The sequence below is a fragment of the Toxotes jaculatrix genome, chromosome 3 (genome assembly GCF_017976425.1).
Source record: "Toxotes jaculatrix isolate fToxJac2 chromosome 3, fToxJac2.pri, whole genome shotgun sequence".
Taxonomy (NCBI): Eukaryota; Metazoa; Chordata; class Actinopteri; family Toxotidae; genus Toxotes; species Toxotes jaculatrix.
In genome coordinates, this window is record NC_054396.1 from 3,970,304 (window position 1) to 3,997,224 (window position 26,921).

The 26,921-nt window shown below is 41.4% G+C and overlaps 1 protein-coding gene across 1 annotated transcript in view; it reads right to left on the reverse strand.

The window, feature by feature from the left end:
* The window catches only part of epha8 (eph receptor A8), a 100,067-nt gene extending 73,818 nt beyond the window's left edge, over positions 1–26,249 (reverse strand). The window contains exons 1-2 of the mRNA XM_041033426.1: positions 26,195–26,249; positions 1,110–1,174 (exon numbers count right to left, since the gene is read on the reverse strand). The gene's annotated coding sequence lies outside the window, so the exon portion shown is untranslated. The remainder of the gene's footprint in view (positions 1–1,109; positions 1,175–26,194) is intronic.
* Positions 26,250–26,921: the final 672 nt, after the last annotated feature.

A 26,921-nucleotide genomic window follows, 5' to 3' on the forward strand; every position in this document is an offset into this window, starting at 1 on the left:
AATATGCATACTTGTGATATGTAATCTAACCATAATGCCACAAAGCCAAGCTCCAGCACTAAATCCATTAAATCAAACATTTCATGTTCGGGAGTTCAGAGTGAAAAAACATCTCTCATCAAGTTAGGAGTGAATATTTCCAGCATATTGAACCAATTAAATGAAACACTACAGGCTGAGTTTATGTAATCTAGATGTTATAACACGGCCCTGTCAGGACGGAGCAGATTCACTTCTCACGCTGATTTTACGCAGAAGGAGTCATTTCGCTCAAAACTCTAATCCAATTCTTCCACCTCTTTTCTCAGGACTTGAAAGACAATCCATCTGTTCCTCCTGGCTGCCGTTCAATCACACCGCCTTCTGTTGTGTGGGCCGGAGGAGAGTTAAATGTTTCTACCACTCCACTGACAGCTGGGGGAGTCAGGGACACGGTGGCATCTCGCTGCTATAAAGATCACGGCTGGAGTCCTAATTCATCACCCCAGGCATCATCATGTGGCATTACAATATGCTAATGTAGCGACGCCGTGCCCTCGCCGTCACCTCGTTCTCTCTCTTTCATCTTTCTCCCTCTTCCCTCCACCCTCCTCTCATCTTCCTCCCCCGGGAGGGCTGTAAGTCCCCCCCACCCGCCAACCCTCTTCTGTGATATGCACCTTGCTGCCAATGTGTGGTGGGGGCTGAAAATGATGTCAAAGCTGATGTTGGAATTAGATGAGCATTACGTGTAGTTGTCTGGCTGCAACTGACGAACATGTAATTAGCCTGTGGTGACTGCGTTACAACCGGATGCCGTTTAATAAGCACAGGCTCCCCCTCGACTGGAAAATCACCGCCTCACATTCCTCCAGAAGGGATAAAAATAGGAAAACCTTTGCAACAGGTGTCGCTTTGTGGTGGAAATTTATACAGTTGGGATTTCACAGAGGTGCAATCAGGATTACCCAGCAAACATGCTGATGCTGAACAGATGCTGATCCAGTGTTAATTTGACATCTAAATTTATTTGTAAGCCATTATAAAATGCATTACTATCATGTGAGATTTTTGGTCCTTGATAAATTCCTCAGTGGACCTTTTGTTTGTGTTATGTTCTTAAACCTTACCCCATGCGATGGATACGTGAGCCAGCCCCAGTCTCCTGTGATTGTCGTTGTGTCCAGTAGATTCACTGTAGATAAAGAACAAAACAGCAGAGGTAAGTGATGAACTTTAAATGATTGTTTTTCCCATCCTCCCCTATCCACCCTGCCCTTCATCACCATCCTCTGTGCGCACTGGCACTCAACAGAGTCATGCACACACACACATACACCTGTCTGACAGGTGTGACTGATGAGGCAGGATTTTTCGTCACGGCAACTCTGAGCCGGGTGTCACAGTGTGTGATGTCACCTTGACCTGGTTCACCCTCAGGGGCCTCAGAGCTGACACCTCAGTGGTCCAGACTCAGAATAGAACAGGAAAAACAGTTTATTGTTAAATGTGCAGTGTGAAATATTATCTCAGAGGCAACCAGCGGGAAGTAACTGTAAAATAATCTATTGATTTAAATATGAGGGGTCAGAGTCAAGCTCACCAGTCAGACTGCAACTCAGGCACAGCTCTGTTGAGCTCCTTTTTTCAAAGTTATAAATGACAGCTCATCATATGAACATGTTAATACATTTCCTGTTGGGTACAAAAAAACATATAGCAAGAACAACAGCACACATCCGTAAAACCAGACGGGCAAAAAAAAGGGACTACAAAAAATACTGATAACAATTATATAAAGGATATAATAAATTTACAAAATATGGCCACCCTGCCAGAAATTCAGCAATATTTTGACAAATCACTAACACTTTAATTCATTCCAAACACCCAATACCAAATGTAGCTGTTGCGAGCTGCACTGATTGTACTCCGTGCCTGTTTGAGTTCAGCTCAGCCTGATCTGAGAACTCGCCAGAAATTTCTTTCTATCTTTTTTCCCACCAGTTTCTCACTTTTTTCTTCCTGGGATTTAACTTTGTCAATATACTTGTCAGGCAGCAGATATGTTAAGTGAGTTTCAAAAAGTTGCTGTACATTTTTTTATATATTCATGTTATTTTATCCACAACATTCATGTTATTTTAAAATATATCACTACAATTTACACCTGTAGTATTAATCAACTATTTTTGAATGCTCATTTATTTTCTTAAGAAAAACTGTGTACAAAATTGCAAAAAATGTATTATCTTAGCTAAATATTAGCTAGATTGAACATATTATCGAAATAAAAGCTTTATGGTAAACAATGGTGTGTAAGTCTTTAGACAGTCAAAAAGTAGATTATACTTGATGTTACTTAGTTGAATTTGACCACTGGAATGTTTGAGCAGTCCACGTTTATTCGCCTCAGGCATTACAGATGGTACAGAGGTTAGATGTAGCTAGCAAGCACATTACGTATTGACCACGTTCAGCTCAGGCTCAGATCTCAGGACTCACCATAAACTCAATTTCTTTTTGTTACTTTTTTTTTTTTTGTCTCGATATATTTAAAAAGTCCTCAGACATAGCTTGTTGAGCTACTTACCAGGTGATATACACGTTTAATGAATTTCAAACTTATTTACATGTACATTTTTACTGATGTTAACTGTATTATTAAATGTTACTGTCTGACTGAGCTTATACTTGAAATAAAAGTTTCATAGTTAACACAGACATCATAATAAGTTTTAAAAGTGTGCAGTCTATTATTATTATTTGTATCAAACAGCCAATATGGACAACACAGATATTAGCTAGTAATAGACTGACCGTACTTTGCTAGCTGACCAGTGACTTGCTAGTTTTCTTGTCCAACTGATCTCCAAACTCTCTCTGCAGTCTCACACAGATGTATCTTCACATCTTTCCATTCACTAGTTGCAATCAGAAATATTTAGTCCCCCTAAAGAAAGTAAGGTTTAACTTTTCTGCAGAGCTAAATGTTGCTTCAGATGAAGTCTTTAGCAGCCTACTGATCCAGCAAATGAACAATGAATTATGTAGCATTTTAGAGTAGGGTTAAAACATGATTAACCCATTGGGAACGTGATCTGGTTACTTGGCTTCAGCTGTGATGTTTTTATATAAACACCACCCAGGGATGTGTTCAAGGTACAGTCCAATTATGGATGAGAGAGGAGTTAATTTCATTGTACCAAAAGAGCAGTGGGTATAAGACAATTTCCAAGTCCAACAAAGCTTGGTTAAGGAAAATTATGTCAACTTGTCATGTCATGTCATCATCTGCCGCTTATCTGGGTCCAGGCCCAGGTCACGGGGGCAGCTGCTGTCCAGTCCACAGTGCACCGAAGTCCTACTTCACTTCCCACGGGTGGTGGGCCCATGGGAGGCAGTGCCGCCCAGAGTGGAGCTCAAACCCACGACCCCGAGAGATTGAGTCTTATGCTCTACTAACTGAGCTAACCGGGTGGCATTATGTCAACCTATTTTATCAAAATTGTATTGCAGTTGTATGTATCAATAAAGTTTACAGTTTACTAGACTTGTTGCACATTTCGATTAAATTCTTTTCACATAACTGTAATAACTTTTAAAGCAAGGGGGATCGAATGTTTCCGATTGGAGCTGTGTATGCAAACTTGCCACATCTAAAATTCAGTTCACATCCTTGCTTAACACACCTTTAGCTTTGAGTGACAGCATATTACAAGAAGGATGGACAGATAAGGAAATAAATGGATGAAGAACTTAGAAAAGCACTAATTCAACCCACTGGCAGTGTCCATATCTTCCACTCTAACAGGTGTGTGTGTGTGTATGTCTCTTCCCTTCAACACCTAATATGATCTCTGCCCCAGGGCTGCTTGTCAGGCAGCCAAGTGATGTTCTTCACATTAGAATGAGTTTAACAAAACACTACACACTTCTTAGCTTCCCATCTCACATCCTTCATCTTTCAATCTGACACTAGCTCTTTTCCTGTCTCTACTGCATGTCAAAGCTACAATATGCTACGTTTTTGCCTTCAAGCAGGAAGTGAACAGCAAGGCCTGGCCTCTGCCCCCTCAGCTGGCCAAGTTCATGTCTGAATACTTTTTACTCATACTGATGTGATTTCACAAAAACACTCTAGCATCACTCTGTGGCAGCTTAGGAAATGCTGCAAACTGAAAGTTCAAGAAATATTTGACAATATGCACAGTTTGGGAGATGTTTCTTAGTCCACTACTGAAAATTAGTTTTTCTTTCTAGTAGCTGATAAGTAACTATCATGGCTAAAGAACACAGAAAACAGCACCACCTAAGTGGTGAAGAAGAGGGAAATCAAACTTCATCACAACAGTGACAAAACACACCTTTTGGCTGTCAAGTGACTTTTGGTATCTGCAGTATGAAAACTGTGTCTGTGTGACAAAGTGGGTGAGAACCCTCCATTTGTCCCTTTTTTCACCCCCATATTGCATATTATGCTAATAATTAACCATGCTTGATTAACTGTTCGTTTTAGCCACGGTTCCATCATTGATCTGTAGCTTGTAGACGCATACTATGTGTGTGTTTTTCATTATATTTGGATACAGTTCACATCCCATCATCATAACAGGTTAAAGTAAAACACAGACAAGTATTGTTAAGTTTAGTTATTGTTTGTTGGTTCAATTCATGTGCTTCATGAGTTAATAATTTTCTTCCTTTGTTACTCACCACATCCACCTTGTGTTGCAGGGACTAAGGGAGGAGGTGGCCAAACACTTCCTGTCTTTATACGCTGGGTGACATCATCAGCGATGTCACTGGGATAGACCAAAAATTGTGTGGAGGGGGTAACATCTATTAAGTTGGAGATTGTAATTTTACAATGTACAGTGTTCACCTGAAGGTTAGAAGCAATGGATAAAGTTAAGTTTTCAGTTTAATTTATTTTGGTCATTAGGGAGTAAAGATGAAAAAAAAAATCATCCTACATAACTACAGTTATTGTAATGAATGTCTTGCCAAATCTACTGGTAATTCATCCAGTTGTTATTTCAGCCTAGCTCAAAGTGCTGGACCAACCACTGCAGAACTGGCTGATAATTCTATGTTGATTCAATGCTAATATATAAAATTAATGTAGTGTATCACGTTCTTAAAGGTTGATAGTTCTGTGCAAATTCAGGCAGCAAAAAGATCTAAACAGCCTCAATAATTGGAAATACATACAGTATGTGGGCTGACAGAGCTTTAAAACTAATAATGTTCAAAAAAATTATCATTGACTTTGCAGATCACTTTATTAAAACTATTCCAGTCAGTCTGTCTCTTTGATGGCCCCAAACAGGCCTAGCAGAAGTCAGCCATTTGGAAAGTAATGAACTTCAATGTCAAGAACTCTTGTAACGTGACAGTAAACAACACACAGGATGCTTGTGTTTACCAACCTATACAAAAACATACAGAAGAGATGAGATCTAATCTGGGTTAGTCCGACACTAAAAGTGTTTGGTTGCTGCTGTTTTGGGTAGAGTTTTGTGTTTTAGTGTGAAGTGTCAATTTGTTACTTCCTGTGGGTCAAGAAGTGTCTACACTGACAATTCACAGAGGCAAATGGGATGAGTGTAAAACGTCGTAATGGAGATGGAGCACTCTTGTCTGCTGCAGCTCCACTTCATGATTTAGGCTAATAAGACAGAAGTATTTTTCCATAAAAATCTTGCCAAGTGGAGCCTCATGATCTTCTCATTTCCCTGTGCAAAGACTGTTGCTTCTCACACAAACACACACACAAACTCACGTGTTGCAATTAGCTGGTGTGTCACTTCTCCTAATTTGGGCACTGGGCCGCTGAGGAGAGCAGTGGGTCAGAACACACAGACAGATGGCAGTGCCACCGTCCTCTCATCCCTCCATCCATCCCTCCCCCATCCACTAGCCTTCTCTCCGCCTCTCCCTCCCTCAGGGCGCCGACATCCCGTCGTCTCGTATTGATGATGCGGTGGCCCCTCGTGCTATAGCCAAGGTCACAAATGGATGCCGCCAATTACACTCCTGTGAGTGCTCTTCATCGGCCCACCAAAGTGACATAATGAAAGCAGTGTGCTGGCGCAAGTGGATTTAATAATTCTTCAACACACCAGGGAATTTTGCTTCGCTATACTGTTATTATTAAAGGACAAAAAAAGACAAATATATCCCCTCCCTGGATCCGAAAGCATGTGAGGCGTGGTGTTATTGCCACGGCAGACCATGTGACGATTCACGAGCCATTCCCAGTGGTATTAATATACTTTACACCCAAATGAGAAATCTCTGTCTTTGAAGGTGGTGGGAGTCATTAATCCAATTTGCTCTAGTTTGTCTGAATTAAGACTTGTATACAAGCGACAGAGTTTAGTGGAATGCCTGGTGCTTTGCTTTAATGTGACAGGAGCCGTGTGAATAAAACTGAAGAACACAGAAGTGAGGACCAGTTCTCTCTCCCTCTGTATCCCACCTCCACCTTCAAGGTAAGGCTTTTGATTTTGTATCTGACTTTTTCAACCTAATTTTCAGGTTTTGTCATGACAGCGAGCTAAAAAGCTTTTCAGGGTTCTGACTAACATTCAGGACAGCTGGATGAGAAGTAGCTCTAAAGTGGAGAGAGTCAGGCTCCAACAAAGAAGTCTGCCCGCAGCGAAGAGGTTAAAGTCTTCATTTGGTGGTGGAGGCAGGTGGAGGGACCAAGTGCTTCTCCTCGAGGACTGCCGGGCTTGAAATTGAGTTTGTTCCTGTTTCATAGCGTTCTGTTCATAACAGAAACACAAACCACCAGTACCAGCCATCCCCACCCCCCTCCCGACCACCACCACCTCTACCGATTTCTCTCTCACCCTCTCCTCTACCCTGCACTCCTCCACATCTTGGAGAGCGCCAAATGAAAAAGCTGTCTGTCGACTTGAGAGCTTGTTTTCGCTCGCGCAGAGACACGCCACATATTTCCCAGGGCGGTGGTCAACTTTCCTCTGCCATTACTTTTCCCCCTCGCCCTGCAACTCAATCTGGCCAGTAGGTTAGCGGGTGTGTGGACGCCTGCGGCCTGGCATTCATGTCTTGGGCATGTATCAAATCAGCCAGGCCCGCCAATTCTTTTGAAATGCAGTGACGCGCGTACATACACACAAACACACACTCTTTCTATAGCAGGCAGAAAGAGAGAGTGTATGTTTCTGAAGTCAGCATAGAAGAATTATGGGCTGTCTTGGAGGAAGTGGAGTTTGTCTGCAGCGCCTGCAGTGACGCCATACAACCGACAACAACAATGTCGCCTCTAAAAAATAAAATACACACACGGAGAGAGGGGAAGAATAAGGAAATGGCAGAGGAGAGCAGATGCTCTAAACCTCATTTCCACCCGAAAAGACACGGCCATATATTTTAGACGAAAAAGTGCAATCATTATTCTACACCAAGTGTCTAAACACACACTCCCTAACAAACACATATAGTATATATACATACTTGCACACAGAGAGCAGACGACATGTGATGGCAATCACAAATGTGCATTGTACCATTTTCTGGAAAAGACTGTTACTCTGACAAACATTTGACAAACGTACACCATCACAAACATGTACAAATACACACACAGCTGACATATACTGTATGGACACACACAAAGACACATTGATGGCATAGCTCTTGGGCTAGACAGGGACTATGACAGCGGTGTAATTATCTCATCAACACCTCCCTTCTTCTAACAAGCTTCTTCTTCTCTCTCCTCTCGCCGCCTCTAAAGCTCCTCATCAGCGCTGCGACCAGAGGAGATGATAAAAGCCTTCACAGAGATGAGAGGAGCTCCACCAAAACACCAAACCCTTTCTCTCTCTCTCTCTCTCTCTCTCTCTCTCACACACACACACAGACACACACACACACACGCACATACACATAGACAGCCATCTTCTATCCTTTCTAGTTTTGTTTTGCATTTGCTCCACAGTCCTAACTCCAATTCCCCACTCTCCAATTACTAGAGCAAGTCCACATAAATTACTACCTCTCAGGAAAAAAAGAAAATGTTCTCAGCCTTTGCTCATTCAAGGCGGCAACAAACCAATACAAAATGACTAGAAATAATTGTTTTCATCACCAGTGGTAACCCCCCCACCTCGATGCAAATTTATTTTTCACAGTTTTTTTTTTTTTTTTTTTCAACAGAAATGTTGATGATGAATAGTGATAGGTTTAGGGAGGTGTGCTGAACTAAATTAGGCATTTGAAATGAAAGGTGGAATAGAATTAAGGATGTTCAGTGACTCCTTTGATTCACAAATTGTTAATTTGGTGCCTGTGAGCAAATAGAAAAGAAAGGAGCAGAGAGGTAGTGGATCATGTTATTGCAGTGCGCAAGGACACTCAAGTACACAAGCACGGCAGGTGCTTAAAGCAACATTTTACCTTAAAATAAGAGCATCACAATTATTTTGAGGGTACACTGAGTTGTGATAGGGAGAATGGTGCCACTTTTATTTCCACTCTGTGCCTGTTCTTGCACTGTGTAACTTGGGTTTGGTACGTACGAAACACCAAATATGGGTCTTCAGCTAGCTATAAGAAGAAGCTCGTTTGGTATTCTCAGAATAGACATCATGGCAGAGGCGAAGAGACGAGCTCAATGGTGTACTGGCCATTGGGCATTCTGGGACAAATCCCGGTGGGCTGCCTCATTGATAGGCAGGTGAACTGTCAATGAATCCATTAAGTTTTTACTGGTCTTGTCTGTCTCTTTACCAGACCCCTGTTTGTGCATGTCTTTGGGGGTGTGCGTGACAGCATGTGTTGTGGGACTGTATGTAAATTTTATTATCATTGTGGCTACACCACATTAAGAGCCTTGTTTGTGTTTGACAAGAAGTAAACAGTGCATCAGTGAAAACAGACTGATTTCTGCAAAGTTTACTCAGCCAGTAATCTTTTTTTTTTACAGAGTAGGGAACAAAATTGTGTGGCTTTCTGGATGACAAATGGGCTGTAAATAAACTACAACACATGGGAGTAAAACTCAAAGCTGTGATCGCAGCCAGTACATATTTGTGTAGCTACAGCTGATTACTCACAGCCTGACATATGTCACTACACATGAAGCCAGCTTCTTAACATGAATCATGAAATGATAATACTTACATACTGTACTTTTTCTACTGTAACTGAAGGAAATGTCTTTATTAAGGAAAATGACCAACTCTTTATTTTAAAACCGCCACTGTATAATAACTGTATAATAATATATTTTATGTAAAGTTGATAAATTGTTTCTATCACATCATAATGTTATACTGTAAGCTTACACAAGATTATTTTAAAGTGTTTATTAATGTATTTGTCAGCAACTTAATAGCGACTATAACTTTTATACATAAGAATAACTACAGACGAAACTAGATTCATTCAGTTCATGCAACCCAATGCACACTTTTGAAGCAACTTCTTCAGACAGTACAGTGTCGTTCCTGCCTTAAGTGTAAAGTTAACTTCACTACTGCTCCACTCTGTCACAGATCACTACCTTCTCATCAGTGATGATCATTCAGTCACATACAGTGTGTGTGTCTGTGTGTGAAAGAGAGAGAGATAGAGAGTAAGCTACTCTGAGACATTTCTTCGCAACCACCCACCTCTACTCATCACTAACGTCAGTACAACAAAACACCAACTCTCATCATCTATTAACATTCCTTTGTGTATCACAGGCACAGATGAGAAATTTGCATGTTACAGGTTTACAGACATGCAGGTTTTCTTGGACTCAGCTGTGTTATATAAGAGTTTGTGTGTCCTGGCAGCAATGATGTAAAGCAAAATGGCTGATCGACAACAACGTGGTCATCATAACAAAACATGGACTGCATTGTTTGAACGTGGTTAAACAATAAGGCAAAGACAATGAGGTGCTCACTGTACATTAAAAGTTCATCTGTCAGGTTTGTCAGAGCTGGTGACAGAGACCTTGACATTGTATATAGGCAGCCTGTTACATTTAGAAAAACTATAGACAGGGAATGAATAGTTTTTTGTAGAGAAAAAATTGACATTCTTACGGCTGTGCTGTGATTTCCATTATATTTAACTGTAAAACAATCACTCAGAGAGAAAGTTAGAGGCTCATTCACGTCTGTGTCAGCTGCTGAGCGGTTAATTTAAAGAGACACGAGGAGAGGTGTGCCTGTGGAGGGAAAGCCCAACCTCGCTCTCGAGGGGCAACACTGGCGACTCTCTTCTGTGGAAAACAGCTATGGTTTGTCCAAAAGAAGAGTCGGTAAATGCAGCAACAAAAGCACTGAGCTGGCAACACTGCCTGCAAACACCCCCTTGATGGTGTAATAGAAACTATTCCTGCCAATTCATTTTGAAAGAGCAACGACCAATGGCATAACTTTGTCACTCGATCAGTCAGTCAGTCAGTCAGTTGTGTTTAGAGGGCTGGCCCTGCTGTTGTGGTTCAGCCAAAAACAGTTGGTTTTAAACCAGAAACCAGCAGCGGTCTCCTGTGTTAAAGTCTGATGTTTTGCTGACCCTTCCATCCACCCTGACCTCGTCCCTGTGTGGACTTTGTCTCACCACATATCCTTTTTGGACACTTTCTGAAACGTCTGATGTCGTCAGCCTTTCCATACATACATACATCTACTTCCAAACGTCTAATTTAAAATGAGGCGCTAAAGTTGTAGTTTGGTGACTGTTGTCACACTTATGTGGTAGCATCTTTTCATCTTTGCTGTGACACTCTTTCTTTCATTTTTTTCTTTCTTTCTTTCTTGCAGTATCCTCTTATTATTTGTTGCAGCAGTGGCCTATTTTCCCCACAGGGATCATTAAAGCTTCATCTCATTACCTCTACACCTACACTCACCTTCTTCCCTCCTCCTCCTCCTCCTCGTCTCATCTTTCTCCAAACTCTCCCTGAAGTTTTTCCTCCCTAGAGGCCCTTCTTTTCTCCCCACGTCTCCATTGTGGTGTAAGCATTTTGTCCTTGGTGCAGAGAAAGCAGCACAGACGGATGGAGGGAGAAGACTGCTGAGAGACTTATAATGACACTCTGATGCAGACGTTTCCCTCCAAAAAACACTTTGTTTTCCACTTTTCATCTTCTCCTTCTGAACCCTTCTCTGTTTGTATGCAGGGAATGAGATTTTAGAGGTTTAAAGTGGTAAACAGATCCAACAACTGCAAACAACAGTAACCAGCCAGAGGCACACACACACAAACACAGAGCATATCTGGGGGGAAGCCATGTATGTTTAGGTATGGTGATCTTTCTGTTTGCATTAAAGGTTTGATATCATAGAAAGTGATGATATGATTATTGATATGATAATTAACGTAAAGGTAAGAGCAATAAGTGTCCTATGTTAGAAAAAAAATGTGATGAAATGGAAACTTTCCAAAAAAAAAAAAAAAGGAAAATGAGAGACCAGAACAAACCCACTGGCATACTATTCCATTTTTTTTTTGCAATCACCATGTTTTTTTATTTATATATTTATTTTTTATTCTACATCACTGCAGAATAAAAGCTCAGCCTAATTTTCATTCCACTGCCTTTCAGTTGAGAAAATGTTTTGAACAAGGTTCTGTACCTCAGTACTATTTTCGTGTGCTTGTACTTGATTATTTCATTATGCTACATCATTCCTCTGCTTATTTTTAGGTGGAAATACTGTACAACATTTATCTGACAATTGTAGTTACTAGTTACTTTACAGGTTAGAAAAAATATGTTAAAAACAATCAAGCTCATGAATGATCAATACAGTACATTGTTAAAGGAACAGTCTGACATTTTGTGAATTCTACTTATTTGTTTTCTGGTGGCGAGTTAGAGTAGAAGATTGACACTCTCATAACTGTCTGTTAAGTATGAGGTTAGAACAGATCAGCATAAAAACTGGGAACAGCTTGTCTGACTCTGTCCAAAAGTAACAAAATTCACCCACGCATTAGCTCATAACCCCCAGCAAAACAGCAAAATGGGTTTTGTCATGTGACTCTCAACCAGAAAGCAAATAATCCAAAAGTGTTGCCCCAGATGTTTTTGTGACCCCCTAAAAAAAACAGTGTGTGGTTGGGGCATTTGTTTCAGAAGTCTGCGACTTGTTAGCAGTTTACCTACAGAGACATTTCCCCTCTGTGTTTTTTTCATTTAAGTTATTCTCAAAGCTTAAAGATGTAAAAATCATCCATTATTGTAACAAAAAAGCAAATACTGGAGAAAAGCCCCAGAATATAAATACAAATTCATGGAGCAGAACTTTCTTTTTTCGTCTTTCCTCTCCCATAAATCATCTCCGTTCCCCCAAGATTGAGCTTGTGCCCTGAAGGAAAGGCCTGACCCCTAGGTTGGGAACTGCTGGACTAAAGAATCTAACCGTATATAAAGTAGTTAAAGCTCGTCACAGGGGACATTTTTCTATGTAACCAGTATTTTTACTTTGGATACTTTAAGTACATTTTGCTGATAAGACTTATAGTACTATAATGCAAGGCCTTTCCTTGTAAAGGGGCATGTTCACATTTCTGTATTGGTACTTGTTACTAAAGTAAATGATCTGAGTATTTCCACCATCACAGGTTTTGATAAGCAGTCAAACCAAAAACAGGGAATATTATCCAAACAGTGCTGTCACGTTGAGGACATGACCGGACTCGTTTGAACCACAGATGTTCATTCTCAGGCAAATGTGAAAAAATGAACACGCACATTCTTCAAAACAGTCTATAAAACACATTCGGTGATGAAAGACTTCACTGTGACTGACTGACTGAAAGTCTGAAAATGAACAAATACAAAACGCACGAGCCACTGTTTTGTCAAAGAGCGATGAGTGTTACAGCGTCCAGTTGCTTTAGGACAATTCTTGGGAAAAAAAAAGAGTTCAATACTAAGAAATCAAGTCTTTGAGATTTAACAAATAAAAATATGGGTAAACAGACAAACTGACTCTACAGGACGTAACTGGGTACCATGCAGCACAGCAGGGCCCCTGAGGACACCAGCACACAGAGAGCCGAAGGGGCTGAAGACTTGATTTGTTAGGTGTACTAAACTGTTTCTAGCATTATCCCCGAGTAATAGGACTCTGTCACATGCCTGATACTTTTTTGATGAAATCGTTACCTGTCTCATGCATTTTTGATTTGTTGATTTTGCCAGATCAATGTCACAGGAGACAACAAGCACAGCCCCGAATTCTAATATGTTACTGATGTACCAATGTCCAACTAACGGGGAGAGAATTTTATCATCAGTTTGTCCTTGTATAAAATTAACCAATGCTTTAATTAGGAAACATGAACAATGGACATTTTTTTTAGCAAAAAGTATTAGTGGACATGCCATTTATTGACTGACAAGCAGCCACGACATGAAATCTTCTCACTTCAAAGACTCGTCACTGAAGCTGCAAACGGCTGAACAAAATACGCAGACATCCAAAAATGGTTCATCCTTTGCATGCATACACGGATCTGCTCTTCCTGTAACCTACAGGTATTTTTACACTGGGGACACAACAGCACACATCATCATCACCGCCAGAGAATCCAAAATTGTTATGGAAATGAAGCAGGGAACTGTGCACTGCGCAACTTTTCTATAATATCAGCACAAAATGCACTAGAGACAGCGCTTTTTCTACAAATAAATAAATAAAAAAAATAAACAAAAAATAAAAAAATAAAAACACCCGCCCCAGTTTACCCCTCTCCCAAAAATCACAAGATTAGGTCAGAGAGAGTGGGCAGTGGAGTGTCTGCTCCTTTGCCGGAGTGGTGATGAGATGATTCGGTCTATGCTGGCCAGCGCACCCCAGCACAATCCCTCATATCTTATTTTAGCAGGTGCTCCTGGGCTGGGGCATGGGACCCTGCTTTGTATATCCCTGCAAGGCATCGTGTTTGCTGCATGATGGAGGGTGGAAGATGCTCAGGGCCAGCGAGGCTCATCCTTTCCCAGGGGACAGGAGTGAATAGCAGGCCATACCGCTGCCCAGGCCTGCCTGGTTTCCCCAGGGAAAACATCCAGAGGGGTATAGACGTAGTGGAGAAGAGGCATTCGGAGCTATTTATAGAGCAGGTAAAGAGGAGAGGTGAGGAAAGAAAGAGAGGGGGGGAGTGAGAAAGAAGATGGGAGTCGAAAACAAGAAGAGCAGAGACAGGAGAGTCTAAAAGCAGATGACAGTGTGATATCTGCAGCCGATAGAGTCCACAGAGATCTGGGTTGACGCTGTCTGCAACACCTGCTGAACAGAGCAGAGCCCCTGACTCTTAGCATGGTCTGCTGGTGCAAAAACTAAGAAAGTATGCCTCAACTTATCGATTTATAGCAGAGAGAGTTCACACAGAGGTTAGCTGAGCCGAACTGAGAGTGAGCCAGATAGAGCTGAGAGAATAGTTGAGTCAAGACGACAGTGATATTTTATCGATACGGACTCAACGAGCAGCCCAGAGATTTTTTTGTGATGTTTCTATACCAGCCCAGTTCTCACTCTGCCTTCCTCTTTAATAAATAAAACGACTTCTATTCTTTATTTATTTTCCCACTTCCCGCACCACCCGCAGGCCTCCGCGCTGTCAGCTTGTTTCAGCGCTTGTGCAGCATGTATGTCTCTATTTCACACTGATGCCCTTTAATCATTTTCATCATTTCAGTGAGCTGACATTTTACATAAAGAGCTCTTATCATCCCTGGCTTACGGTTAATGATGAATGGTGATAATTACTGTCAGTCAGTGTGTCTAACGTGCCATGGTCACATCACTGTTTCTGCTCTGGAGTGTGCGTGCTTAAAGAGAGAAAAGAGTCTGCAATATCCAAAGCTGCATAACATGATAAAGTGGGACACATACTGTACTGTGCCATACGCGGTCATGACTCTATTTCGTGAAAAAACCTCCAGTAGCACATAAATTATGCGTGGTACACTCATTAGGTTGCTTAAAGCAGTGGTTTCCCAATCTGAAGACAGTGGAGTGGCCGTGAAACATCTGCTACTACTACAAATACAGTTACTTACAGATTACTTTATGTGGGCTATTATAGACTATTTGTGCAGTAATTCCCCTGAGTTAGCACAGTGTTTTCTGTCGAGCCCAGAACACCAGGATACTGATTTTGACCTGCTTTAGGTCTGATCCTGTACTGAGGTAATCTGTCCATCACCACCAACTTAGCGACTCCATGCAGTGGACCTATTCCATCCTACATTTAATATTTTTTAGACCAGGATTAATTAGATATTTAGCTAACTCTCCATAAGATAACATAAAATGCTAGCATGAAGCACAGAGCCAGTTATCCCCAGGGGATAACAGATGATGACTGTGATTAATGACTAAGTTCTCACATCACCAACAGTCTTGATGCACTCTTTTAAGTGTTCACATGCTTATGTCTGACTTTTTGCCTACATGTTCCTCTCTGTGTGTGTGTGTAGCTCAGTCAGGGTAAAGTCCTGATGCTGTACGCCTGAGTGAGCACCGCCACGCAGCCACCAGCTGTCCATGCAGTGACACCGCATCACGACGCACCAACTCTCAATGTTATTAGCGGCCACTAAAATAGTCTGAAGATGGAAACATCAGCAGGAGGAAGTGAGGGCTATGACTCAGTATCAAAGCATAAATTCTAACACTTAATGTGATGACATGCTGCTGTATTATGGTATTAATGTGTTTGTTTTCCCCACAGGATGATGCGCCGGAGCATGGAAAGTTGCAGTGATGAGCTAACTCGAGCTTTTCCTCTTCTGTCATCACAAGCGAGAGTCACCAACACTGTCTCAGCTCCGGAGCCTCTCAGGGATACACAAGCTTTGTTGTTAATCTAGTTCAAGTGTGTGTGGATGAATGAATTAAGCTTCATGCATTTAAAAGGGCTGAGTATGAACAGAAGACAGAAGATGACAGAGAAAAGGAGCTTTTTGGACTCCCCGCTCTGGCTCTAAATCATTCCATTAAACATCACTGGAACAGATGTCTGTAAGATCTTCATCTTGTCTGTAAGAATTTAGTCTTCTTCCTCTTTTTCTGGGCTTAACTTTTGCTGTCCGCATGATATTTATTTATTCTGTATTAGTTTTTTCAACTGTAAAAAAATAAATTAAAAACAAAAAATTGGGCAGCTTTCCAGAATCAGACGTGAATTTGTTTATCTTTAAATTTGCTCTCTGTACTTTTAATGCACCTCACATGTATAAGACTTCTCTGATTAGCTTGAATTTTTCACACAGAGGTAGAACACAGAATTTGTGGTGTTTAAAGAAAATAGGAAAAAGGTAAAATCAAGCACATTTATAGAAGTAGTAATAAATAAATAAAATAAATGACTCACAGCTGTGGCTTGGCAGTCTGGGAGATTGTGCTGTAAATGCAAAATTACAGTTCAGCCAACTTTTTCTAACCTTTGTTAGGTATTTTAACTGTAAGACATTATATCACCAAAGGATCTAGAAATACTTTTCATGTCTTGGCCTGTGCTCTGAATGTGTCTTGAGGTAATGATGAATTTGTGGTAAAATGGCGATTATACACTGTAAAAGTCAGGAGGTCAGGACGGGCAAAGGTTCTTTTTAGGCTTCATTTACCACGCAAACAGTCCTGTCCTCCAAACAAGGAGAGGGTGTTTCTAACACTAAATGCTGCGGTTACTTCAGCAGGAGGTAACTTACAGGCTAAGCGCTGATGCAAGACATTGAAATAGACTTTTACAAACCTTTTCCCAAAATACCCTTCATTTGATTATTTCTCCTCTTCTCCTCCTTTTCTCCTTCTGCCCTCTCTGTGTGTATAAGTTAGACATTATAAACGCTTCCATTCCCTTTAGACTAATGCTTCACATATACCAGGCATTAATATCAGAGCCACAGAGATAACTCACTTAGGTGGAGTGTGTGTGTGTGTGTGTGAGCGAGCACATGTATACATATATGTGTGCCCGTTAGCATCTGTTTGGATTGTGTATGCATGTGTGTCTGGATTTTCATCAGATGAGAGATGAGTTATCTGCCCCACACCCCCCTCCCTCGCCACATATTAATTACATCAGGCCTGTGATATATGGATAGATTACTGGGTGTAAAATGCATTATTTCCTTATGGAAACAGGCTGTGGGAGAGATCCATCAGCCTGCATCACAGTCGGTTTGGGGCTCACTACATCATACGTGAGCATCCCAGCTTACCTGCCACGATCGGAGGGGGAATCTGAACTCCTGCAAACTGAATGAATTCCAGACTGTCCTCACCAGAAGCCAGGTTTACCTGACAAGCGGATCCTCTCTCAGAGCAGGGGGAGAACCTCTGAACCTCTTAACCTCTTAGTTAGAAGCCTGTGAGGCCAACAAAACAAATGAGTGAGCAGCAGTGAAGGAGCAAAGAATTTTCATGGAGGTGGCCAGGCTGCGTGCATGCAGCATGAATCAAGCTCAGATTTTTTTTTTAAAATGTTATTCTCTCTGCAGTTCAGGCTGAATACTCAGTAGTTTCAGGTCATTTATAGGGCTTTTCTTTTATATGACCAATTTGTGAGACTGTTATTACAGTGAGACGATATAACTGTTGATAAAAAGGGGCCAATCATAAGATAATAGCATACTGAATGTGAAGCTCTCTTCATTTCCCCAAAATTGTCGTTAGCAAACAGGAAGCAACCAACGTGTTTTATGGTGACCGCAGAGACTGTTTACTTCCAGTTCTAATTAAAAAATTACTAAGATGTTTTACCTTAATTCAGTGTGACAATCACACAAGTAGGGAAGAGCCATAAAATCAGTTCTTTTAAAAATTACTGTCTGGCTTCAAAGTTATCTCTCAGTGGATATTTGCTTGCAGCCAAAAATGGAAATATTACCTAAATTAAGCTCCCAGCCGTCTTGTGGGCAGAAATAATAATACTAAAAAAAAGGAATTTCAGCATTTATACATTAAAAAAAATTCTCTTCAAGCAGAATTGCAGCTGGGTATTTTACTAAAATGCAGGATTTTAGCACTGCAGACAGCGCAGTCCTGCCGATAGGGGCGTCAGCAGAAAAATCTTGTATAAATCACCGTGGAAGGTAAAGACAAGTAACCTATTTTGTCATTTAGTTTAGAGATGAACTCACACACCACGCTCTTCGCTTGTCGCTGTTTGAGCTGCTGTGACTCAGAGGAAACACTCTTCACAAAGTGAGCCGAGCACAAACTTTGAGTTTGACCTTATTAGCTGGACGGCTCTTTGTTGCTGCAGCAATTGGAACAGGTTGGCAGGTTTGCCAGCGTTTATCAGAGCATATTAGACCTTCACTGGGCTTCTATTAAACTTAATGAACATTTAAATCCTTTAATGGATTGAAGGGAATTGAGAGCGGCAAATTATCAGCTAGACGCTCTCCGCTGGTGTTGATAAAGACACCCACCGATGGAAGTTGAAGAGACACATTTGAGACAGCAGCCTCCCCCTCTTTCCCTCTCTTCATCTCACTTTGTTCTCTCGCCGTGACCGTCTCACACCCTCCTTGTTTCTCTCCTTTGCTCCCTCTCTTTCTCTCTCTTTGCTTGTGTATCCTTCTATCACACAGCCTCTCTTTTGTTTCTGACACACGCTGTGTTCCTCTGCCTATAAGAGAGGAGAGGAGGCCATTGCTGCAGAGCCAGATCTCCGTCATTCATCAGTCCCCATGAAGGGAACATCATAGAGATCTCTCTCCAGGAGGGATGTGCTAACACAACCACAACACCAGCCCATTACAGAGCTGTCAAGCGTCGCCTACAACCTTCTCTCCCTGTCTCTCACTCCTTTGCTTTACCCTCTGCCATTTCAGTGAGGGATCTTCTTACCCCACATTCTAGCAGAGCGCAGAAACATAAATTACCCGATACGGCTGCAGTCTCAGAGCATAGCAGAGGCGGCCCAGGGGCTGCTGAACTGTGGCCAGCCCAGCATCAGGTCCTGCTAATGGGAGCAAATGGCTCAAGAGAGGCCCATGCTTTGTGAGGCCTCGCCTGCTTCTGGCCGCTGATCAGGAGGACTGGCAGACCCAGCTGTATTGATCTGGTAGCTCCTATATTCCTGTCGACAGCTGGCTAACAAGGCTGATGTCTCAATAAAGACCGGTGCCTTTGGGGGAAAAGGGGGAGCAGCCGGTCAGCCGACAGCAACCTGTGTTAAGACAAACCAATAGACAGGGAGAGAAAGGTTCGTGCCCTCTCTGTTTTTTTAATGCGCTCCCACAACACCGCACACGCAGGCTTTCCCCCATCAAGACAACACAAGACACTGCTATCACTGTTAACGATTACTGACATGACTGGTTTGAAATAATGTTTTTAAAGTGATACAGAGAAGTAGATCTCAGCCATTTGCTGTTGCTACAATTAATATAACTCACATTCAAAAGATCAGGTGAAATCTTGAATAATTAAAACAGAGCCTTGCTGGTGCGGAGCACAAAACCTCACAGGCTTTTCCTAGATCCTAACTCATCTACTAATGCTCTTCTATCTGTAATTGACTGGAACTGACAGCTGAAAGTGATTGAGCAAAACAAACAAAAGAAGCGTGTGAAAGAAACACACTGACAGACTGATAGATGAGGCCGGTGATCTGTTTTTGATGCGTGAAACTTCAGGATAGAGTTTGGCTGCTCCGTCCGGTGAGGAGGTGGAAACAAGCAGCTCCACGAGTCAATAAAAGGCGTTAAGAGCTGAAATATGAGACACATCTTCCCTTGTCAGCAAACCTGCTTAAGTGTCCTTGAGCAACCCACACTGTAGCTACTTTAGCACTTAGCACAACAGCTTAAATGTTTTTCTCTGTAATCTGTGGCAGAAAGGTTTCCCCCTCGAAGCTATTAATTATGAAAAATTCTCATTCTGCATTTTCTCTCATGTGATGTTACTAAACATGCAGCAGGTACTCTATTGACTGAGGAGAGATCAATACAAACAGCAGCATCTGAGCAAACCATAACAGTGATCAAAATCAAAAACCTCACCGTCTCTTTTTTTTTTTTTTTCACAGAAAAAAAATTTGTCTTTGCCTTTTATTGCACAAAGAGAAAAACTGCAGGTCCCAGCAGTCTGGCTCCTTTCAAATTCTCCCTCTTCATTTCCTGTTTTCCCTGCAATTTTGTAGCTTCAAAATGATGTGCTTAAATCTTTTAAAAAAATATAAAATAAAGAAAAAAATCTTTACTGTTAGTAATCGTTCCCTCCCTCTGTCTGCCTTTCTCCTGTTGGTCCTCCTGCAGCAGAGGTATGTGGTAATAATCATCCACCTACAGTTTGCTCATTAGCAGCAAGTCCTGCTCTCTGCATGGGTCTTTTCATGTTCTTCAGTAGTAACAACAAGCCGAACGAACGCTCTCTATCCTCGCTGGACGGTATGAAACAGTGCGCAGGAGTTGAATCAGGGACAGTTCCCGCAGACAGGAGGAGCTGCTCAGGGAAACCACCACCTCCATACAGGAAAATGATTCACACACACATAGACACACACACACACAACAAATGTGGGAGCTGATGGAAATACAGCAAGATTGGTTTTCATTTGTTGCTCTCTTTGTGTGATTGGCCTATGTGATTTTTTTCTGAGGGCTAATCAAATACGAATGATCGCCATTTTGTGCCAATAACTTTAATATGGCCATTTTTCATCCTCAAAAGTAACAGAGATTCAGTGTTTTCCCCCAGAATCGTTTCCTTGAAAATATTATTTCTGCACCAAATGCTCCTGTTTGAAGGACTTTGCACTGCTGCTGTGATGTGTAGAGTTTATAGCTTCCCCAGACTTTGCACGAAGAAAGTTTCTTTTTCTGGTTCGAGTGTGTTCATTGATTCTTTGTTCTGAAGCAAAATGAGAAATATGAGTCTCTCAGTTTTGCTATAGTACTGCAGGAAAATGCTTCCTATGGAGACCCAATGGGTTCAAAAAAAAAAGAAAAAAAAAAAGAAATAAACAATCACGAATGAAATTTTTCAAATTATCCAATAAAATATACACTTCTGTTGCAGGTCATTTGTGTTTCATTGCAGCAGTTTTTAATTCAAAGTCTTTTTTCAAAGTTATGTGACTGGCTGTGACGGAAATCTTGCAAGCTAATGGAAGGTTCAGGAATCAGATGTCTTAACTGGAAACATTAACTGATGCTTGATGCATCAAGGGTTGAGCAGTACAGGTAAACACAGTGTAATGTCACTCTATTCTGAAGGATTCCCTCCTGTTTGACCATATTTACCCTGATACTGTGTCATATTTTCTACACGTCCAAATAGGTTTATTCTCCATAGAACCACATCACACTGTGGCAGAGGTCAGAAACACACATGCAGGCAGATTCAGTGAAGATATTTTAATAACAGAAAACTAGCCACCTGGCTAAAAGGCTACAGTCCAGGCAGTCAGGAAGAAAACTCAGAAACATAAACGTGATAGAAACTAAGGAACTCCTCAACAAACAAACAATGAAGCAGTCAAACCCACAGACATGAGAAGGAACGAACACAGACCAACTGACAATGAGAGAAGGGAACACGGAGACTTAAATATACAAGGGAGGCAGAGGTAAAGGGGAACAGGTGAACCACATCAGGGCAGGACAGACAATCACAAAGGTGGGAAAATACAAAGGCAGGAAGTAACACCATAACTGATGCAAAAGCAAGGTAAATATTAACTGATGTTTACCTCTGTCACATTGTGTGTAACTAAAACACTTACGTCTTTCTTGGAGAAAAGATGCGTTAAACATGACCCAGAAGGGCATTATGCTTATGGGATGATGGCGATTCACCAGAGGCTTTGTCTTGTCCTATCTCGGAGGGTCTGTGCCTGACCTCGGTCACTATGGCAACTGCCAATGGCGATTAGGTAGCTGGACACTATCAGCTATACTAGAAATAAGCAATGAACATGGCCCAAATACTACATAGAGACCTAACAAAGGAAAAATACCTAAGGAAGGAAAAATTCCTTCCTACAGCCAATCACATTACTGGCTTTACACTGTTTGTCTTGACTGGCAAAGATTTTGTGACAAATGGTCGGTGGCATGGTGAAATGGGAAAAAAAGCTGTTGTAAAATAAAAATGGACTCCAGAATAAAAACAAACACAAAAAAAAACAATGGAATGAAATAAAAATGACCGAAAATAATATTTCATCTCATTTCATTGTAAGCCGATAATACTTAAAAATCTAGTATTTTCATGGAATATATACTTACCCATATAAATTAGTTTTGCAAAATGTCTTATTTATTAATTGAATTTTGAACACTGTGGGTCTTTAATGCAGCCAATAATAATAATAATAATAATAATAATAATAATAATAATAATAATATAGATATAAATTCACACACGTCGGCCTGTATGTATCTCACATACTGACAAATAAATAGGATGTTAAAACACGTTGTTTATTCTGCTACGCCATTAAAAGCTCCCACATTAGCTTTTTGAAGAATCATATATTCATATATTATTTTTTAAGCATTTTTACTGAAAGCATTTTTCAATAGTTCACACTGAAGAGTAATATGAAAATTGATAGAATGACAATAGATACTATCATCGCTCTCTAGTGAAAACCATGTATCTCCAAATTAATAGATTTTTAAAACATTTTTAGATAAACTGAAGGATTAAATGCTACTTTATGAATTAAGATAATTCTCGTAGTCATAAACAATTTAAACAACACTGTTTTTATTAACTCATGAAAAGTTTTTGAGACATTTTCACAGGTCAGCAACGGGCTGCATTTCCCAGTAAAAGAATATATTTTGCAATTTAATAATTTCAACTTTACCGCTGATACTGAAGCACTTCCCATGATTTCTGCTACGAATTTACATGAAGAAAGCAAAGCTTTACATCAACAGATAAGGTGCTAAACTCCGTCCATGCAGAAGAAAAATGTGGGTAAGCTGAGCTGAGGAGGCTTTACCTTCCTCCTCTGCAATAACTGCTGGTCTGTTACTGAATCCAGCTCCTTCTCTTTTCTGTTTCTGAATAGAAAAAAAAAAAGCCAGCAGCAATTTGATCCTACAATAATTACCGCGTCTCTCAGGATTCACTGTGAGATTCAGGTCTCAAACTGAAGAAATACACAAAAACGTTATAAGACGTCAACATATCAAGACAAGCTTTCCCTTCGTCTCTTTGTTCCTCCTGCTCTAACCCTCCTCATCATACATACACACACAGACATATATGTAAACACACACACAAGCAGCGCTCCAACACAAATAAATAAATAAATAAATGACAGCGTTTTGAAGGACACTTAAGTTATGATGCGAAAAGGTTCAAAGATTCACATGATTCAGAACCTCACCGTTGTCAGTGAGTAGTGGTGGAGTTGTGTATAGTCACCCTTAGAGAATTACCTCTGGCCATTTGTATGTATCTGCACAAGATGAATAAGACAGCAAGCACGAGCAATGAACAAAAACAAAATGGCTGGTCATGGCTGCTGGTCGTACGTCCAATACACGAACAAGAACCAGTCACAGTGTCAGTCCTGTGTGAGTGCTCTTAAGCATTATGTGTGTGTGTGTGTGTGTTGTCAAGTGTGCTCTGTGTGGTTGTGTGAAAAGTTACCTGTTCTTCCACCAATTTAATTTCCAGCTCTTCATTCATTCCAAAGGTTATCTCATCCATGTACATGTAATATTTGTAATTGCCCTCGAGTCTGACTGCTGCCAAACCAAAGCAAAGAAGAGAAATTAAATTTTCCGTCCCGTCGTCTTTTGAACGCGGTTCAGTTATCTTTTAGACATCAACTATTTTCATCGGGCTTAATCACAATTTTGCCCCTAATCGCTTTCACACTAGACTGAAAACTGTGGCTATTGCAGGATCTTGAAATATTGATTTGTTTCTCTTGTGTTTATTTAAATTAATTAGTGTGAGGGACAAGAGCAAAATCTAATTTTGGGGGAAGTTACATTCACAACTCTCTGAATGACTGTCTTTATGGAGCGAGAACGTCTTTATGAGGTGAGCTGGCATGAATGCAAACCAACAAATTCATTCACATTAATTGAAGCGCTGGAATAGAACCCACTATTATATGAGTTTTTTCATCTCTACTCACTACTTTCCAACACTGTATGTAACTATATTTCTGTTGCTGTATATTATAAGAATATGTGACCCACACAAATGGGTTCACAGAATCATTTGTGATAATATTCTATATTTCCACAATAATCGTTTTGTCATCAGTGGTAGTAGTCACAGAAACATTCTCAGAGAAATTAATTTTAGTGTCACATGTCTAAATGCTATTTTAAGCGGATTTCCAACCCTGAAAACATTCTGTCTCCTTTATCTTATCAGAAACTATTTAGGGCCAAAATTATCACATTTAAGAAAAAGAAGGGAGGGGGCTTAAGAAACGACCGCAACGTCCCTTTTTTGGTTCTAGCTGGGGACCTTTGTTACTAATGTCCCATGTCCCTTTGTCTCTCTCCCCACAGTTTATCTCTGCACCGTCAACTATTCAAATGAAGGCAAAAATGTAGAAAAAGTGGCTTCTTAAGAGTTAAAAATGTGCATGGTCTTGAAAAAGAAATGCATATTTACCTAACTTATCTTTAATTGTAGTACATGATCAAAATCTGCATTACATAACATTTGCGTAGAGGATAACATTGTGTTGTAGCAATCGAGTTTTAGGAGCAATCTGTGTGTAACTCATAAGAGAGCGACTCCTCCTCAGTTGTATATATTCAGACGGACTCACGAAAAATGACTTTTCAAAAAAAATAAAAAGACTTTTCATACTTCATTTTGCACCTGGATTCAGACTGAGTCAGGTGTGCTTATTCAAAGTGGAACATAAAATAATTTCTTTTATTCCGTGAGCAGACAGTAGGTGACAGGACAAAAATGTCTATCACCTTATTCATCTAATCACACTCAAACGTTCATCAGTAAAGGGCAACAATCATCACAGGAGAAGCTGAATGAATTTGAATAGCAAAGACACAAGAGAGGGAAAGATGATGACACTTCACATGGAAGTCAATGAGCGAAATTACGGTCCAAACAGGAGCAGTGGGGAGGACAAGGGAGTAAAATCTGGCGTGTAAATAGCACAGGCCTTTAATGGTGGGTTATAACCGTGGTGGTCACTGAGGCAACACACACGAGGACAGCTCAACTGGACAAACCGTCTGTCTGCCTGTCTGTCTCTGTCTCTGTCTGCCTCCATGGCGGTCCACACTTCCTGCTCTGTCTGACCTGAGGCAGCCCGACTATCCCATCCTGACTTTTCAGAGCTTAATACAGGACAAGTGGCTGCTCTCACCTCTCCACTGCTGAGGTGATCCCACCTGAACCAAAGCACTGATCTCTCTCTCTTTTTTCCACTATCTTTTCCTCTTCTTCTTCTGCTGCTTTTTTTCCCCGCGGTGGTAAGCTGAATGTTGCCGTCAGGGGTGAAGAAGGCCCTTACAGTCGAATTGCTGCTGTCACTCAGTCTCCTGAGACCAGACCTATGTCAAGGACCCTGTCACGCACACACACACACACACACAAAAGCAGACATACACACATATTGAAAAGCACCGGGGGACTTCGTGGTGTGTGTGTGTGGCATTAGTTGAACAAGTGACAACAACAGTTTTCCGTCTCGTGGTGGAAAGATGAAGGACAGGAGGATGGAAGTAAACAAACCCAGTCTGGGCTTAAGGGAGCAAAGTGTGCAGTGTGCGCACATATACAGAAACACACATGCACTCACACACACACACGCATCATTTAAGAAGCTCAAAAGGAAATACACAAGTGAAATCCGTGAAGATGTTCACCTCACACACACACTTTAACGTCACTGCCTAACCCTACAGCAGACACATGCGCTGTCACTGCAGCTGACACGCAACTCGGGCAAATATGAGCAATGTCAAGACAAGTTCACACACAAGCACACACACACACACACACACACACACACACAAATTGACATCAGCCAGATTTCCTAGAGTTACTGCGCAGAGCAAACTTTGATCTCATGCTTCAGGTTATGACACACACAAACCCACTGTCTGTGACTGTGTGTTTACATTTGCTGATGTGTGTGTGTTTTTTCCAGAGGCTCCACATGTATGAAGTTGATCCCCGCTGTCAGAGAAGATGCATTATTTAACTCTGTCTATTCAAATGAGCACACACACACATACACACTGTCTTACCTTCGTTGCTGTTAGTTCCTGCCGTGCCCAGAGCCTGTAGTGATATAGTCCATAGCAGCATCGCAGTCAGCCCCGGATCTGAAGCCATGGTGTTCTCCCTTACACCCCGCCAGTCTCCCTCTGCCTCTCTCTCTCCCTCTCTCCTCTCTTACTCCCTCACCCTCACTCTCCCTCTCTGCCACTTGCTGCCTCTCTCTCTCCTCTTCTTCTTCTTCTTCTGTGTCCCAGGGTTGAAGCGAGAGCGAGAGCCGGCTCTGAGGAGAGTGTGTGTGTGTGTGTGAGGAGAGTGTGTGAGTGTGAGAGCTGCGAGCTCATTGGGTTGGAGTTAGAGCCTGCCTCTGTGGCTCGCTTCAGTCTGCCGGCTCCCTCACACACACACACACATACATACATACACTTTCGGCAGGCAGCCGGGGGGGGGGAGGGACGAGAGTGTCTGTCAGAGGCTCAACAGCCAATAAGAGTGTGGGATTGGCCGGTGCTGCACACTAAATGCTCCTTCCGTTGCCACACCCTCTCGTCCTACCTGCCTGGCCAACTCTCACTTTCTGTTTATCTCTCTGGGTCATGAGCAGGCACATTGTGCTCCCTCCCCCTCTGTTATTTATCCTCATTTGTCATTGGCTTGCTTCTCCCACACACACACACACACACACACACACACACACACACACACACACACACACACACACACACACACACACACACTCACCTACCCATTGGCAAA